The sequence below is a fragment of the Talpa europaea genome (assembly GCF_964194135.1).
Source record: "Talpa europaea genome assembly, chromosome: 9".
NCBI lineage: Eukaryota > Metazoa > Chordata > Mammalia > Eulipotyphla > Talpidae > Talpa > Talpa europaea.
The window spans coordinates 114,546,118-114,564,179 of NC_140076.1; positions in this window are offsets into that span (position 1 = coordinate 114,546,118).

Here is an 18,062-nt window from a genome sequence, read left to right on the forward strand (position 1 = left end):
AATCCACATCTCTGTCCAAACCTAGATCCTATCAACTCTCCCCTTTATAGAGCTGAAAGCCTGGGGGTGGTGACAGGGCTTAGGAGGGTGAAACCCATGAAATTTGATGGCACTTACAGAACCTCATCCAAATGCTACAAAACTGCATGTTCTTATCATCCAAAGACCACTAGATGTCACATTTCCATCAAGAGGCAGGGCTGTTTGTGAGCCGGATGGGATGGTTCATTTCTAAGGCACCCGACTTCACACCCAGCAGTGCAGCTGCACGATCTTAATCTCCTTCTCTGCAGGTAGAGGGTAGAAAGTGAAGCCTCCTACCAGGAGGGCTAGTTTGAGGGAGGAAAAAGAGACAAGGTTTTCCTGGGTCTCAGTAGAGACCCACACGCCTGACAAAGAAAGACAAATCACTATTTTGGGGCAAAATCTCAAGTTGTTTTTGTTTGTTCGTTCAAATGTTCAAGAAGCCAGATGGTAATTACTCAGCTCTGCTCCAGCTGCCCCACTGCCGCCAGCCGCCATATTGCCCTCCCGCCAATTCAGCCACTAAAGGACTAATCCTGGCGCCCATCCATCAGTGCCCACTCCGGATCGATGAAATATTTAACACCTTCACTTGTGCCAATGGAGACAGTTGATCAAGACCCCAAAGGCCTGGCCTTACATGGGATGCTCCAGTCCTTGAAATGATTTGCTTTGCCATCTTGCCGAGTAACAATTCAACTAGGAGTCTCGAGGGCTGGGCTCTGGTCAAGCTCCAGCCCTGGGTCTGTCTGGTCCATCTCCTGGGGTCACACTGGCCCCTGAATTAGGGCTGGATCCATCCCTTCAGCCAGACCTGTCACTGCTTCATAATAAGGATGCCAGGGACTCTAGAACATGGGACTGAATTAGGAAGGATCTTTGTATTTTTTTAATTTAAATTTTATATTTATATTCCCCATACAATTACGACCCCCTTATTTTGACCCCAATCCCTCCTTTCATTTGTTGATTTTGATGTTTTCTTTCTTATAGTTATTCTTTTTCCTGGTCCCTTATTTAAGTTTTCTAGATTCCTGCTATGAGTGAGACCACCCGGTATTTTTTTCTTTCTGGATTATTTCACTGAGCATGATCCCTTCCAGCACCATCCATGTTGCTGCAAATTGCATGTGTTTATCTTTTTGATGGCTGAGTAATATTCCATGATGTATATGTACCACAGAAGGATCTTTGTATTTAAAGATCAGTCATCTGGAGGAGATGACTGATGACCCCCATCTTCTGCCTCCTAAGAAAATCTGGTCATCTGACCCCTATGGCTACAGACAGACGTATTACTAGGGAAGGCCTCTGGGTTTTTATATCAGATCAGCAATCATCTGATGCTAGAGTCCATTAAATCTTCAGTGGGCTTAATTCCACAGCTCAGCCAAAACAAAATACTAGAAGTGAAAGAAAGCTATAATCGTTTCTGAGTTCTGGGGAAAAATTCGATTCTTGGCAGCAAAGTGGCTTGTCTGTGAGAAAGAGAACAAAGTGCTGGCTACTGGTCAGGAAAGACCCAGGGGTGAGGGCCAAGGAGATTTTTTAATCAATTTTAATTATTAATTATACCTTTAGACCCCACATTCTTCTAAAAGGATTAGACTATCATTACCAGGAAGGACAATGCTATGCCCATGGTCAAAAAGAAAAACTAGGTGCACTCTAGAGGGTAGTGAGGTCGGGAGCAACAAGGGAGGACCGTCGGGGTGGCCAGGGAAGAACTGTGCCCACGGAGCTATTTCCCACAGGTCAGCACCTGGAGAACCAGGGCCTGCTCCCAGGCAGCTACCAGCTTGGGCCTGAACGTGAGCCTGAGTGAACCAAGACCCATCTCCCCCGCAGCGGGTCTGTGGAGAGTTGACCTGGGAGCTGAAGCTGACCTGAGGGGACCGGACCCAGTGAGACCCAAGCAGCTGAGGCGCTTGAAGGCCAAGAGGAAGGCTCCGAACCCACACTTTGTGTTTGGGACTAAAGCAGCAGGACTTTCCTCACAGGGCTGGTTGGGGAAAGAGAGTCCATTTTATTAGATCCTAATGTCAGTGGGCTGCTGAGAAGTGGGCACTCAAGGTCTCTGTGCTGAGAATGTTCCTGTGGAAATGTCCATTTAATTTTTTTTAATTTTTTGGGTTTTGTTTTCCTTCAGATTTATTCATGCATAGAAGAACTGAGGTATAGACCAGAGGTGCGGGGGGTGAGAGGATTTACCAGAGAGAGTGGGGAACAGAACAGGTGGATCTACTGAAATACACTGCTGAGAGGAACAGCGGGGAGACAGGAGAGGTCTGCTGCACCATGTGGGTAGCTCCCTGGCCAGGGATCGAACTTGTGCTGCAGTGGCTGGTGACAGCTTCATAACACTGAGACTTTAACCCCTGCGCCACCAGGGAGGCCCCTCCGCTTAAAACATATCATGGGGACCTCCCTGGTGGCACAAGGGGTTAAGCACAGCATTATGAAATAAACCACAGCCTCTGAAGCACGAGTTCAATCCCCGGCCGGCCAGGGAGCAACTCACATGGCACAGCAGACCTCTCCTGACTTGCCCGCTGCTCCCTTCAGCAGTGTACTTTGGTCAATCTGCCTGTTCTGTTCCCCACTGTCTCTGGTGAATCCTCTCACCCCCCACATCTCTGGCCTGTACCCCAGCTCTTGTATGCATAAATAAATCTTTTTAAAAAATAAATAAAATAAAACATATCATGGATGGGCCTCCCTGGTGGCCTACAGGTTATGTCTCACCACCATCACCATCACGGCCTGAGTTTGATCCCTGCCCAGGGAGGTGACCCACATGGCACAGCAGACCTCTCCTGTCTCGCCCACTGCTCCCCTCAGCAGTGGATTTCAGTAGATTTGCCTGTTCTGCTCCCCACTCTGTCTCTGGCTAATCCTCTTACCCCCACCTCTGGCCTGCACCTCAGTTCTTCTATGCAAAAATAAATAAATTTTAAAGAAACGGTGAACCTGGTTTCCCTGGAACATCTGCTGCCCTAAAGCAAAGTTATCTGTCTTTAACTCCTCCTGTGAGCTTCCAGGGATTACTCTGTAAAGGAATCCTGAAGGTGGTTAACACCAGCGGAAACACAGGCCAAAGGGCAGCAAATCCTTCTAAGGAAGGAAAAGGAATGCCAACTCCTAGAGAAAAGGCAGCAAAAATTATGGGATCTTCATTCACAACTCAACCCTGGGAGGCACCACTCACCCCCAAAGGCACCCCCTGGTTTCTCCGAATAAAAAGAGACAGACTGAGTCGAAATGGTGGCGATCTACAGACCACTGGGTGGTGCCAGCACTAATACATCGTGTCACTGTCCGGCGTGGTGTCAGGCATGGTTTAATCCCTGTTTAATCCTCACAATCACCTTACAAGTTAGAGTCTCAACCCGCGCGGCTCACACCATCACCTGTAGAGATTGATCAAAATAAATGCCCAGGTGTCACCTCAAATTGATACACTCGGGATCTCCAGGCTTAAAATATGAACATCGTTTTAGCAATTTTGAAACCCAACAAGGTTAAGAAACTTGTGCTTCAAGCCTCCCTCTGCTGCTCCTAACTCTTCTCTCCCCCCAGTCTTGAGCTCATACCCTCATGGACCAGAGAAGAATGTCAAGGCTGGTTGAACTATTAACAGCCTCCTTGAGCTCGACTTCACTGAGCTTGAGAGAGCAAGGTGACGGCCTGGGCAGGAGAGGCCCTTGGTCACCCTCCACCGTCCTCAGAGGCCAGCGCTGCCTGCAGTCCAGGGGTGTGTGCAACTCAGAGTTGAGCCTGGCACCTCCCTCCCCAAGTTCTAGTTCTGAGCCAGGCATCTTTGATAAAAATCACCTTAAACAACTCCCACAGGCTCTTACGATCCTATGAATTTGAAGGGTCTCTCGCCACCTCCGAACCTGAGGCTTTGGGTAGAGTCCCAAGCTCCATGCATGTCTGAGACCCGGCAGTCATCCCGCGACTGCCAGTCATCCGGGAGCCCCTGAGTAAGCGCTACTAGCTGGCTCTGTCTCAGAGTTTCTAGCTCCTTCCAGTCCCTTCCCTCCCCTCAAACAACCAGCTCACTGAGCACACTGGAGTGGGTAAAGCCTATTTAAGATCATAAACGCAGGTTCTGGTGTCGGTCCATAGGTACAAATGCCATAAGACCTACAACATGAGATGCAGGAGGCGTCAGAAAGTAGGTAGGATTTGATTCAGAGCTTGACCACAGGAGGGTGGAGTTACAGCGGGTCCGGAAGTAGAACAAGAACATTTTAGACACAAAATAGAGTGTGGACATCAGGCATGGAAGAGGGAAATGTCTGGGGTATTGCCAAAGAAGGGCTAAAAACCCAACAGTCTGAAGGAACGGCCAAGAGAAGGGGTGGCCAGCTAGACCGTAAGGGCCTGGGAACACCAGCCGAGATCTGGCCTCAGCTCGGGAGTCGGCTGGCACCACTGACGGCGTTTAAGCAGAGGAATAAAGGGGTCAGCGTTGACCTCCAAGAACAGTAGGTGGGATGGACTGGAGCAGAGAGAGACTGGAGGGAGGCCAGGAAGAGACTGGCGTCCTGCTCACCCGCAAGAGGGGGCTGACCGGCCTGCAGTGAGGACGGAATGGAGGTGACAGAGACAAATCTGCTCCCTCAGATTTCTCCATGCAGAGGTGGCCTCAGCGAGGACAGGTGTGACAACACAGTGTCCAGAATGTCCCCACACACTGCCCACGGCCAGGATGAGGTGCAAAGGCCCAGCCCTGGGCACTGTCAGAGCCCACGGGCCCCTGTGACAAGCCCGATCACGTTCTCTTTCCACACGTAGTTTCCTCAAGGATTCCCGGGCCTGGGGGTTCCCTGCCGTGTGGAGGAGCCTCTACCCCACGGAGTGGGGTGTGCAGGGAAGTCGTCACACAGCCCGTTTCAAACACAGTCGGCCTTTGGCGTCTCTCAGCTCTGAGCTCCCAGAACCTATGACTTGGCAGCAATCCTCTCGCTCTGTCTGCTCTCCGCAAGGCCCCGCTGTAGACTTTCTCGGAATTTAAGTTGCATTTTTCTACTAACCAACCTTGACGTTTTCCTACTTCAAGTCTACACTGCCTCTCTCCTGTGGACCAAAACGTGTCCCTCCCAAAATCCGTGCTGAAGCCCTGCCCCCAGGGTGACTGTCTTTGGAGAAAGGCCCTGTAAAGGGATAAAGAAGGTTAAATGAGCTCAGCGGGGCTGGTGTCCTTGTGAGAAGAGGAAGGAGCCCCGGGAGGGCATGCACACCCGGGAGGCCACAGCAAGAGGGCGGCTGAGGAGGAAGGCCTCAGGCAAAACCAGCTCCTGGCACCTTAATCTTCAACTTCCAGTTTCTAGAACTGTGAAGAAATTAAGCCACCCAACCTGTGGTGTTCTGGTATGGCAGGGGGAGCTAACACAGCAAAGAAACTGTCCGCTTAGGCTGCGTATAGGAAAGGGAAGGAGTCAGGAAAAGCCTGGTCCGTGGCTGGGTGACGGGCAGACAAGGGATCCCATGAGAGGTGGTGCCGTCAGGAGGAATGAGATGGCACAGGCAGTGACTGGCAGAGATCGGAAGCTGGACAAGTGAGTGGGTTTAGAGCTCAGGGGACGAGGAACCAGAGTCTGTGTGGCTCAGGAAGCCTGTGAGCAAGAATATGAGCGGCGGAGGGCCAGGGAGAAGGCCTGAGAACACCCCTACATCCAGGTGACAAGAAGATGAAATGAGAAGGAACAATCAGAACTCCAGGATTTCACTGTGTAGTCAAACTAGAAAGAAGATTTTCCAGATCGGTCAGTTAACAATGCCAAGAGAAGCTAAGAGGTAAACAGGATTAAAACAGAAAATGTTTTTCTGTAAGTCCAGGGCAGACGGGGCTGTAGGGCAAGAAGATAATTAACAGACACTGTGGGCCTCCCCTGGTGGCGCAGGCTGTTGAGCGCAGCGCTGTGAAGCTGTCCACAGCCTCTGCAGCGCAGGTTAGATCCCTGCTGGCCAGCGAGGGCCCCACATGGCACAGCAGACCTCTCCTCAGCAGTGTATTTCATCAGTCTGCCTGTTCTGCTCCCCGCTCTGTCTCTGGTGAATCCTCTCACCCTCCTGTGCCTCTGTCCTGTACCCCAGCTCTTGTATACATTAATAAATCTTAAAAAAATAAATATAGGGCCTCCCCGGTGGCGCAGCAGTTGAGCTCTGGGTTGCGAAGCTGCCCGCGGCCTCTGCAGTGCCGGTTCGATCCCCGGCTGCTCCCCGGCCACCAGAGGAGGCCGCAGACCTCTCCTGCCACGTGGCGCGCAGACCTCTCCTGCCACCCGCTGCTCCCCTCAGCAGTGTACTTCGGTCCTTCTGCCTGCTCTGCTCCCCGCTCTGGCTCTGGTGAATCCTCTCACCCTCCCGCGCTTCTGACTGTACCCAGTGCATGTATAAACAAACAAATAAATAAATAATACATGCCTCTTTAAAAAATAAATAAATAAATATAAATGAATAACAGACACTGAACAGAGACACATCTTGAAATAAAGGAGAGAGTTGGAGACCAGCTGAGGGACACAGGGGTTGATGGCCTAATGTCCAGAAAACTCTCAGCGTGGAAGTCTGTCGAGGGACTCCGGGGTTAGCCGAGAGGAGACGGGTGGCTCCACTGGGCTACAAAGGAGTGGAAACATGAGGCAAACAGTAAAACAAGTCACTTACCTCGGCTTTGTTTTCTCCTGCAAAGAAGAGCGGAAACTAACCAGACCTCAGAATATGGACGAAACACCCCACTGGGCTCAAGAAAGCAGCCAGCCAGGGAGGCTATGGGGCTGCTGCTGGCGCCAGAGGGGCGGCAAGGAGGAGCTTGGAGCCAGAGCTTCCCATTTCTCCAAAGAACCTGGAAATCTAGATTCACACGAAATGCCCCTGTTTTTAAAAATTGGCAGCTATTTCAAACTTGTAAGAAACTCCGTGTCAATCAGGCAGAATTTGAGTCGGCGAGGAGCAGCTAATAGCCACCGGCAGACAGGATTCCCAGAGGGGCCTCTCTGGTGGTGCAAGGGGTTAATGCACTATGAAGCTTTCCACAGCCACTGCACCACAAGATCAATCCCCAGCCAGGGAGCTACCCACATGGCGCAGCAGACCTCTCCTGACTCACCCCGCTGCTCCCCTCAGCAGTGTATTTCGTCAGTCTGCCTGTTCTGTTCCCTGCTCTGTCTCTGGTGAATCCTCTCACCCCCACATCTCTGGCCTGCACCCCAGCTCTTGTATGCATAAATAAATCTTAAAAAAAAGAGATTCCCAGAACCACAACACCCTCGATTACAAGTCCAAACTCTGAATAAAAATTTCTGGAAAACAATTCAGGTTGAAAAAAAATGTATATGGTATAGATCTATCTGATTTAGTTACTGAGAAGAGGACTACCAAATTATTCATTTAGATCTAATTTTATGTATCTAGTTGTCTGTGTGCTTAGATCTAACTAAATATAAATATCTAATATTTCTAATGATATAATATCTATATTACATCTCTTGTATATCTAATCTTTCGTATCTCCAACTAGATACACTCTAAATAAACACTATGTCATTCATGATGGGGCGGTCTCAGGAACGTGTCCTCAGGCAACACCATGGTGAGGATGTCACTGTTCTCACGCAGGCCCAGATGGCACTGGCTCCTTACACAAGGTACAGGAGCCATAAGGTGCATTAAGAATAGAAGATGGGCCTCCTCCGGTGGCGCAGCAGTTGAGCGCTGGGCTGCGAAGCTGCCCGCAGCCTCTGCAGCACCGGTTCGATACCTGGCCCCCGGCGAGGGTCCCACATGGGGCGCAGACCTCTCCTGCCGCTCGCTGCTCCCCTCAGCAGTGTACTTCATCAGTCTGCCTGTCCTGTTCCCTGCTCTGGCTCTGGTGGATTCTCTCACCCTCCCGCGCTTCTGACTGTACCCAGTGCTTGTATAAATAAATAAATCTTTAAAAAAAAAAAACACAAGACACTGTCAGAGAGAATAAGCACCTGTGCACCACATGGAGAAGCCGACCCACACACGCCCTGCCCTCTCGAGGGGCTCCAGAACCCCCTTTTCTGCAAGGACACTTGGTCACTTTCTGGTTTCTGAATGCCAGCCTGGGGTGGGCAGGCACCTGGGCGCAGGTTGGGGTCCCTGTCTGCTCTCTCTACACCACCTCTGCAAAGTGAGTTTTAGCTGCAGAAGTCAGGGCGAAGAGGTTGCTCCCCATGAACTAAAGGGAACAAATAATCAACTGACTTGTTCCTGGTCTCTGAAGTATCACCTTGTTCCCAAAACTGCAGAATTACAAGTAGAACAAAATGTCCTGTACAAGGAGGTATCGGACTCTGGGGCGTTTTTACAGAACTTTAACTGGCCTGAGAGCCAACACCCGGAGCAGATGAAGGCTCCACAGGTGTGAACACAGGGCAACCAGCAGGGGGACCGAGGACAGACCAGGGTGGAGAGGATGGCGTGAGGAAGCGTCCCCTGAAAGGCAGTGACCCGGCCAGGTGTGGACGCTGGCTGCGAGGGGGTCACGCGTGAACAACTAACCCGCCAGGTAGCGCCACTGAATGTCCAAGAGATTAGAGAAACACTGGGAGGAATATTCTGCTTGAGGTGGGGAAGGAGGAGGGGCTGGTTTGGGTGACAGGCAGGTGCACGGATTCCCTGAGGACGGAGAAGGCCCACACCCTTCTCTGCCGTCTCCCACAGCGCCGCTGTTTGTGAGGTCACAAGCAGCCCGGACCCCCAGCATGTCATCTAACCGCAGCGAGCCAGCAGCCACGCATCAGCACAGACCACAGAGACGCCTCCTCTCCCCACAGGCACTTACATAACCGACCCCTGGGAAGACAAAACGGTAAAAACCCAGCAAGGCAGCGAGTGAGCAATGTTTAACCCCAGTCACTGCGACCATGGAGAGCTCTTGGTTGTGTAACCCAGGATAACCACAGAGCAAATTCTTCATTTCCTGGAGGCATGAGGGGAAGGGAGAGCAGGGGCGCTAGGGTCACATTCGACCTGAATGTTATTCACTTTGCACCGAACTCCATGCTGGTCTATAAAACTCTGAAAGCAGCAAGGAGAAAACAACATCGCCAGGCAGGCTGACGGCACATCTGAGATTTATGGCTTTGGAAGGAATGCGGCCCCTCCGGCATTTGTACACACCTGTGTCATGAGGAAGACAAACAAAATGCGAGATTTTTTGGTGGGAAAAAAAAATCAGTTGGTGGAGAACGGTAATGTGTCAGCAACTGCAGCCAAGCTGAGGACTCGCTGCAGTCATCAGCTCTGAACAAGGACGTCCTGTCCTGTGCCCGCACAGTCCATCTTCCTTCAGGGTCTGCCTCAGGCCTTTGGCACATGCGATTTCTCCCAGTAACATCAAAGGAATCCTACGCTATCTCTGCTGGTATTTACAGATGTCTTGAGCAGGGAAGACAGAAAAGCAATTCAATTTCCTCTTTCAAGAGCATTTTACCTACAGCAGATCCTACATGTTTGCTGCACATAATATACTTAAGGCCAGCTGGTTTCCTCCTTTGAAATGCAAGATTTACGAAAATTCAAACACTCAAGTATGTTCCTCCTTAAAAAATTTGTATCCACAATAGAAAACTAAGCAGTACCCTAAAATATGTATTTGCTAACGACTCCCTCCCTCCCTTTGATAACCCCTGTTCAATTTTAGCCAAAGATTTCAAATGTGGAAAATTAACCAAATGCATTCCTTTGAGAATTAGGCGGAGGGGAGTGATCATGGACCCACTAATTCTCAGCCCTGATAAGGGAGGGAATCAGTTTATCTGCTGTCACTAGATAACACTCCTCACCCCCAGCCTCCAGGAAAGAGACTTTGTCCTCCAGGGCAGGACTCGGGGACAGAGTTCAAGGTCTCACACTTTACTTGCTTATTTAAGACTTTTGCAAGTTGGGAGAGATGCAGCTGGCGTCCTCGGACAGAGGACACCCACGGACTGTTGACGGGACCGGTCGGTCCCTGAATGTCGCCAAACCATCCTGAGGGTTGGCTGAACCCAGGGTATCCTCCAAATTGACATGTTTTATAAAAACACTTTGAACTTGCATTTCTACCCCTTCACTTTCTCCGGAAGTACCAGGGTCTGCTCTCCAGTCCCTCCCTTAAGACCGACTCCTCCTCTCTTTCTCCCTATGTTCAGTGGAAAAACACTGTCAAGAAACAGAAGTCCAGGGGAGAGGGGACTAGAGTCAAAATAAGGGCGGGGGGCGGGGGTTGCAATTATATGGGGAATATAACCAAAATGATAATGCATACATTGTGCAAAGATGAAAAGTGATGTAAGAATTATATAAAATAAAATATTGAAAAAAAGGTATAATGAGAAAATATAAGCTCACAAAATGACTCAAACAAGGCAGAATTTTTGATTCATTTATGATGCTAAGTCTATATTCTGTCAATAAAATATGCCAATGGAATGGAAAAAAAAGAAACAAAAGTCCAGACTGTGCTCAGGACTCAAGGATCAGCACAACCCAGCCCTATCTCTGCCCGTGCTCCTCAGCAGGCCCTGGGTGACCACCCACACCCAGCCTGCCCTTTGCTCCACCGGGAGCTCCTACCCTCTGATTACAAATTCAGAGCAGCTGCTAAGCAAACACTTTTTCCAAGTGAATGAATTCAAGACCTGCCGCTTGCTAAGACGCAGTTCAAGCTCTGGATTATATCAAATGCTTTCCAGACCATCTCCATCCGAAGGGATCTCTCCACCCCCAGCCTCTGAATTTCAAGCATCATTTATATAATTAACAAGTTGTGGGGCCTCCCTGGTGGCGCAAGGGGTTAAGCACAGCACTGTGAATCTATCCACAGCCTCTGCAGCATGAGTTCCATCCCCGGCGGGCCAGGGAGCTATTCACAGGGCTCAGCAGACCTCTCCTGTCTCACCCGCTGCTCCCCTCAGCAGTGTATTTCAGTCAGTCTGCCTGTTCTGCTCCCCACTCTGTCTCTGGTGAATCCTCTCACCCCCACACCTCTGGCCTGTACCCCCGCTCTTGTATGCATAAATAAACAAACCTTAAAAAAAGAAAAAACAAGTTGTGTTAGTAGCTACTGTGGGGCAGACACTGGGATCCAACCCAGATTGGCTACTATCCTGCCCTCAAAGAGCTCAGAGTGCAGAGGGGAAAGTTATGAACATGTTACAGGGCAACCCCAATATGAAACGGGGTGCCTGACTGTGGGTCCTCACCCACGCACTTAAAAAGGACTTATGGATACTCAACTGCAGGCGCACACAGAAAGTTAATAAAGGGTTTGTTTACAAAAGAAAGGAAAATGAGTCTCTCAGGGAGAAAAGAGGGAGATAAACTCTTGAATGCGTCCTACCCGTTCCACTGACCCGGATCCCTATGGCAGCTGCGAGCTGGTGAGGAGCCAACAGCCGTGAGGCCGAAAGAGAGCTACCCGGCCCACGTGTCTGGTTTTATACCCAACCTGGCTGCTTGACCCCACCCTCAGGTCCCAGCCACCCTCCTTCGGGGGTGATGGGATTTGTCTCTCCCAGTGCCTGGATGGGTTTGGTCTGGAGTGGGGGTGGAGCTTGCCCAGGACATCCTCTCCTCCTGACTGACATAACTGCTGAACAAAGGAGGCCTCGTCTCCTTAACATTTAAAAGAAAACGTCTTGTTTTTGTCAAGCTTGTTTGTTGCCTCCCTCGGGCCTCCACGGCCCGCCTAAGCACCTCGTTGCCATCTCATGTAACCTTAATGGTCCATTTTACAGGGAAGAAAAACTGAAAAGTTAAGTCGGTTTCCCGTGGCTATTTGGATAAGCAACAGGGCCTGATTCAACCCCCGCTGCATCTGGGCCCCTTCCACCGCCTACCGGGCCCCCCAGCCACTCGGGGGAGGATGTCAGCTGGCAGGAGAAAGGCCTCCCAGCACCGGCAGCAGCACAGGTGTGACCCAGCAAGGCGCAGACAGCCCAAGGAGGAGGCGTGTGTGGAAAGAAGCAGGTCAGCTGGGCCTGCCTTAGGCCGGTTGCTGCGGACGACAGAGGGGCCTCAGCGTCGCCGGCACATGAGGCTGGGGGCCTCAGAAGCTGGGGCCACCTCAGCCAAGACCACAGCCTCCACAGCCGCCACCCAGCAGGCAGGGGGTCATCTTTCCAAACCCCTGCCACCATGTGGTTTCCCTCCTGCCCTGGGGTCCTGCTGACTCAAAGCTGTCCAGAGACGCCAAGCAGCAGCACTCAGACTACAGCGGGCGCTGACTGCATCAGGCACAGCAGGAACAGGCTGCCGGTGCCCGCTAGGCCGGTGAGGAAACGGAGTCTGGACAGGAAGACGAGGTCTGCTCTGGGATGCAGGCTGCCAGCGCCAGCCTCGCCATGATTCTGCCACTGAGAGGAAAACACACCCAGCTCTACCTTCCTCTTCTCAATTCCCATGTAACAAAGGTGAAAACCATCTAACCAAGAGGCAACCAGAGAACTCAACAGCGGATACGGGTGCATCCTCAGCCAGACACACCTGAGACTTACACGGTGCCATGTTATTCCAATTTAAAAATTGAGACACCCATTCCCACGTGAGCAGAAGCAGGACCTCGGGTGACCCGGGAGAGGCCCCGAGTTCTCCAGCCCCCTCTCCTCAGGGCAGCTCGTCAAAATGCAACAGGGTGGTCCCCAGGAAAGGGGGAGGTTCCCTGCCCCACCCAAGGGAGGGTGGAGCTGAGCAGGGAGAGGAGAAGCTGCAGAAGAGACTGAGGAAGGAAGCAGGATGGAGCCAGGAGACCTGGAGGAGGCGCATGGAGCCTAGAGACACGTGAAGAAACTGCTCTTGTCTTTTGGTCGTGGACTGGGTGACACAGATGTGGGTGAGACCCGTGGGGAGGTGACAATGGCAGCTTTTATCTGGATGTTGATTTTGCTCTTTTCCTTCCGGGCTTGTCTGGTTGTTTCTGGCCCTTTTCTGTGGGTCCCCACTGGAAGATGCTTTAGACTTGTGGCAGGCTTTGGGGCCTTGCTCTGGGCCAATCCCATATGGATGGACTTTTACCCACGAGGGGATGGGTAACTTTGGGTGCTTCATTTAGAAACTGGACTCTTTGCCTTACCTGTATAGTTTCCTAGTTTTATTAAAGTTCCTTCCCATTAAAATCTCCTATGTTTTGTGTTGTTGCGGCGGATGGCAGAACCCATTTAGAATAGGCAGGTTTGCGGGGCTTGGGCTGCCCCTCTCCCTGTCCTATAACAAAAACACCCCACTCTGTTCTTGCAGCTCCTGGGCAGACACCCTGCCTTCCACTTATCCAAATATTTAGACCAGTCCTATCTAAGAGATGGGATTCCAGCAGGTAACGTGAAGGACAAGGTCCCTGTTCCCTTGAAGCTAAACACCAGCAAAGGTGCCCAAAAAGTAAACAAGATGACTTCAGATGATAAAGGCTACAAACGGAGGCGGAGGCCTCCGTTAAACACCCTTCCTGGGAGCGACACTGACAAGGAGCCAGTGTCAAAGCTCCAGGTCAGCGAGCCTTAGAGGGCTGAAAAGCACATTCACCATCCACCATCCCAGTCTTTGGATACACACATTTGAAATGTTAGCATATTTGTGTTTATGTTCAGACACATCATATTTATAATTTCCTTTCCAGTACAGCCTTCGGGAAACAGATGAGAGGCTTTGATCCATGACAAAACTGAGGCTGCCGTCGCTGCCTCGGCTGTGACCTGTCGCTGAGGACTGACTGAAGCCCAGAGGACTGCGCCCCGGCTGTGTGCTCTCTCCCTGCGAGGAGCTGTGCAGCAGTGTCGATGAACATGGGACATGCTTACTGGCCATTGCATAGTCTATGGTGCAAAGAACATGCTAAAGAGTCAAAGATAAGAATGATTTACTTAGTCATAATGGCACAAACTCAAAGTCCCCAAGTTATTTGCTGCAGGAGAGAACATGTGACCGGTAACAAGACAATCAGCCTTAGGAACGTCTTGATACTGGATATCTCGAGTGTGTGTTTGATCACATGCAGGGACAGTTACTCAGGAGGAATGTGGGGCCAGCGAGCCCTTAGATGAAAGTCACATTTAAGGGGCCTCCCCGGTGGCGCAGCGGTTGAGCGCTGGGTTGCGAAGCTGCCCGCGGCCTCTGCGGCGTCGGTTCTATCCCCGGCTGCTCCCCGGCCACCAGAGGAGGGTCCCACATGGCGCGCAGACCTCTCCTGCCGCCCGCTGCTCCCCTCAGCAGTGTCCTTCGGTCCTTCTGCCTGCTCTGCTCCCCGCTCTGGCTCTGGTGAATTCTCTCACCCTCCCGCGCTTCTGACTGTACCCAGTGCTTGTGTAAATAAATAAATATTTAAAAAAAAGAAAGTCACATTTAAAATCCCTGACTCCTGGGCCTCCCTGGTGGCGCAGGGGTTAAGACGCAACCTATGAAGCAATCCGCAGACACTGCAGCACAAGTTTGATTCCCAGCCGGCCACGGAGAAACCCACATGGTGGGACAGACCTCTCCTGTCTCGGCGTCCACTGCTCCCCTCAGCAGTGTACTTCGGTCCGTCTGCCTGTTCTGTTTCCCACTCTGTCTCTGGTGAATCCTCTCACCCCCGCATCTCTGGCCTGAAATAAATAAATCTTTAATAAATAAATAAAATCCCTGACTCCTGTCCTTAGGAAGTAAGTGGTCCCCAAACCTGCCTCACCAGAACCATCTGGAAGGGTGTTGAAAAAATGAAGACTGTCGATCCACACAAACCCAAAGAATCAGAAACTCCCCAGGACATTTGTAGGGACCTTCTTAGGGACCTATGTTTTAAAATTCAGCCAGCCTAGAAATCTATGTGATGAAAAGTGTAAAGATGGCTGTTTTTATTATCTATGGGAGAGTTAGGTTGTGTCCTGTCAGGGCTGCTTCCAGAAAAAACTCTCTAGCGCCCTAGCCCTAGAATAGTGGGAATTTCTGCGGACAGACGGCTCCGTGGTGACCCGTGAGGGCTGTTGCTTACTCCCCTGGCTGCAGGCCAGAGCGCTCACAACCCTGGGAAAGCGGCAAGAGGGTCAGTTTCCCAGGTCCTTAGCCACACAGACCCCATCTGGCAAAGGGCCAGGCGTCCAGAGCAGAGAGAATCCAGTGTGCACAGCCTCACCCCTCCATCAGGGGGCCCGGGCCCTCCCCAGCAGCCCTGGTCCAGGCCTCCCCTACCTGGTGGCCAGCCCCAGCTTGGATAAAGGAAAAGGAAAATAAAGGTGGTTCGGGCCCAGTGGCCAGCCCTGGGCAGGGAGACCCGAGTCTGCGCTTACCTGGATCTGGAAGAAGAGGAGCTGGTTCACCCGGGAAGGCTGTCGGCTAGTGAGCGCTCGTCTTAGAACTCACTGGACTTTGAACAAAGATTGATTTAAAAGCTGATGTATTTAACAGGGATGTGTGATCTGAATTCAAGTGACCTCTGTCCTGCTTCCTGCCAGCTGGCTGGACCCTGAGCTGGGCAAGCCTGAAGAGCCTCAGCAAACCCGCGCGCGGACCCACCTGCCCGGCTGCGGGCGCCTGGCCGGCCTGCGCTCCCCGCGGCAGGAAGGGAAGCCGGCCAGGAAGGCGGTGTTCTGCTCCTCGGGTGGCTCCCTGGCAGATGCCCTGGTCACACCCATCCCGGCCCAGGCACTAGAAGCCTCCATTTCAGGGCCGGGTCAGGCTGGAGGGTCCCCGTCCGAGCATCCTCGCGCGCCAAGGCCTTCCAGGGCGCAGTGACCCCGCGGCGCCCACCAGGGGAGACCAGAGGGCCATTAAGCCCGAGACAGCCAAGTGTGCCCACTCTCCCTCCCCTCGCCCCGGGGATGCTTACTTGCAGGCTCCTCCCCAGGAATTCCACCGGCAATGTCCTTCTTCCTTCCAGCTCTCTCTCTCTCTACTCACTCTCTCTCTCTCTCTCACTCTCTCTCTCTACACTCTCTCTCTCCCCTTCCCCCCCACCCCTCCCTCACCTGAGGGCTGTCTCTTTAGTCTCCTACACACCCCCTCCCGCAAGCCCAGCGGGGTAGGTGGGAGGCACTTCCACCAGCTCCTCAGCCCTGCTGCCCTCAGCGGGGTGTGCCCTGGCCTGGCCCCCAGCCCCAGCCAGGAGAGCAGCTGATCCCTACCAGCAGGCAGCCCACGGGCAAACCCAGCACGGTTCCCGCTGACCTGGATCCTCTGCCCACACTGGAAACCAGGGCAGGAGATGGCTACAGGCAGTGAGGCAAAGTGAACCTCAGCCGCCCTGAAGGGTGGGGTAGTCTCCCGCACCCCGGCCCTGCTCGGAGACCACCTGACTCTGCTGGGTCTCGGCCGGCAGGGCCTGGGGGTAGATGGTGAAAAGGACAAACACCTGAGCAGCTGACTCTGGCCGGCCAGAGGCCCCGGGGCCTCCTGCGTGTCTTCCGGCTGAGGGTGGGCTGGGAAGCCTGGGGTCAGGATCAGAACGCCCGCCCCACCTCCCAGGTGTCAGATGTAATTCACTTGTAACTCTCTGAGTCCACACTCGGCCCCTGTAAGTAGTTGCTCTTACGCGCATTTTTTAAATTTCTTTTTTACATTGAGTCACGGCATTTCTCACCTCCCCTGAGTTCTCACAGTGGCCTCTGAGCGGCACCAACTGAGCCTGCTCCACACACGGCAGCCCTGCAAGGGCCTGAAGCGGACGAGCTGCCATCAGCCTCCTTCGCTCCGGGAATACCCATGTGCCCTCGAGGGTGACTCGCTGGCTAAGCCAGGGAAGACTTCTCGTCCTGGGTCCCACCGACCAGCTCAGGGGCCCTCGTAAAATCAAGTACCTAAGGGTGTGGGGACTGAGCTGTATCTTGAGGGCAGGAGTGGCCCCATGTTGTCTACAATTGTCTGCAAAAGTCATCGAACAATACACCTGTAGACAGGTTGCCTGTAAATAATACCTCAATTTTTAAATAAAGGCGCCTAGGTCAGTAACATTTATTATTGAAGCTTCTAAAGTTAAAAAAAAAACAAATAATATGAAAGAAAAAGACAGTTTGTTCTCCGTTCCAAACAGAGAGACCTTCAGACGCCCCTGCACCCTCGCACAGATGAAACGAACCTTCAGGCTCCAAGCCGAAGAGGCTTGAGTACAGAGACTGTGTTGGTTTAAAATCAAATCAAAATGAGCAATTTTTCTTAATGACAAAACTCAGTCTCCGTGTTGAACTGAGTGAGATCTGCCCTTGCTAAAGTTTGGATTTAAAAAAAAAATCTCAGGCCTGTTAAGTGGATCTGATCTGATTTAAAAAAAAAAAAAAAAAGGAGTAAGTCTTTTCATTGATTCCTTAGATCTAGACATTAATGAGAAGGGAAAATAACATTATCCATCATGGCCTGGGAAGCCTCTATGCCCATCGCTCTGGGTAGCCCCCAGCACGACCCTTCTGTTTTACAGATAAGAAAACTTAAATTCATCCAGTCAATTATCCCGCCCAAGGGCCCCTGGCTCGAAGGACCACAGCGCCCCGCCTGTCTGTCTCCCTGCGTGGTGTTATTTTGCCTTTACGATGGTTAAGGGACGTGTTGGAGCAGAGGCTGACGACCTCTGCATGTTTCAGGAAAGGCGCCCTGCATTGTTAGGGAGACTGGAAGAGGTGACTTGGGGGTTCTTTCCACCTCTGCTATTCTGAGACTGTAAACACCACAAGGCTGTGTGGTGCAGGTCCTGGTGCGGGAGGAGAAAACATGTAGGTAAGAGTTACACGAGCCTGGGCGTGGCCGCCAGCCGCCAAGAAACCTTCATCTGTGGTTAATTGGGCTGATTGTGTTGCCGTGAGCTCAGGCTTGCCCTGGGCTTTATCTACGGGAACCCTGGCAGCCTGGGTGGAGGGTTTGCTTCTGCTTTTGTCTGACAGCACCCTTCACCCCGGGATGATCGGGAAAGAGACAAAAAATGGGGTCAATAATGGACATTACTTGCTTTTATGTTTCTAGATCATGCAAAAAGCAAAGGTCAGCTGCATCCCAGCCACGGCCCATCCCCAAGAGGGATCTGCGGCTGGGAATTCGCAGCACAGATCCTTTTCTCTTCCCAG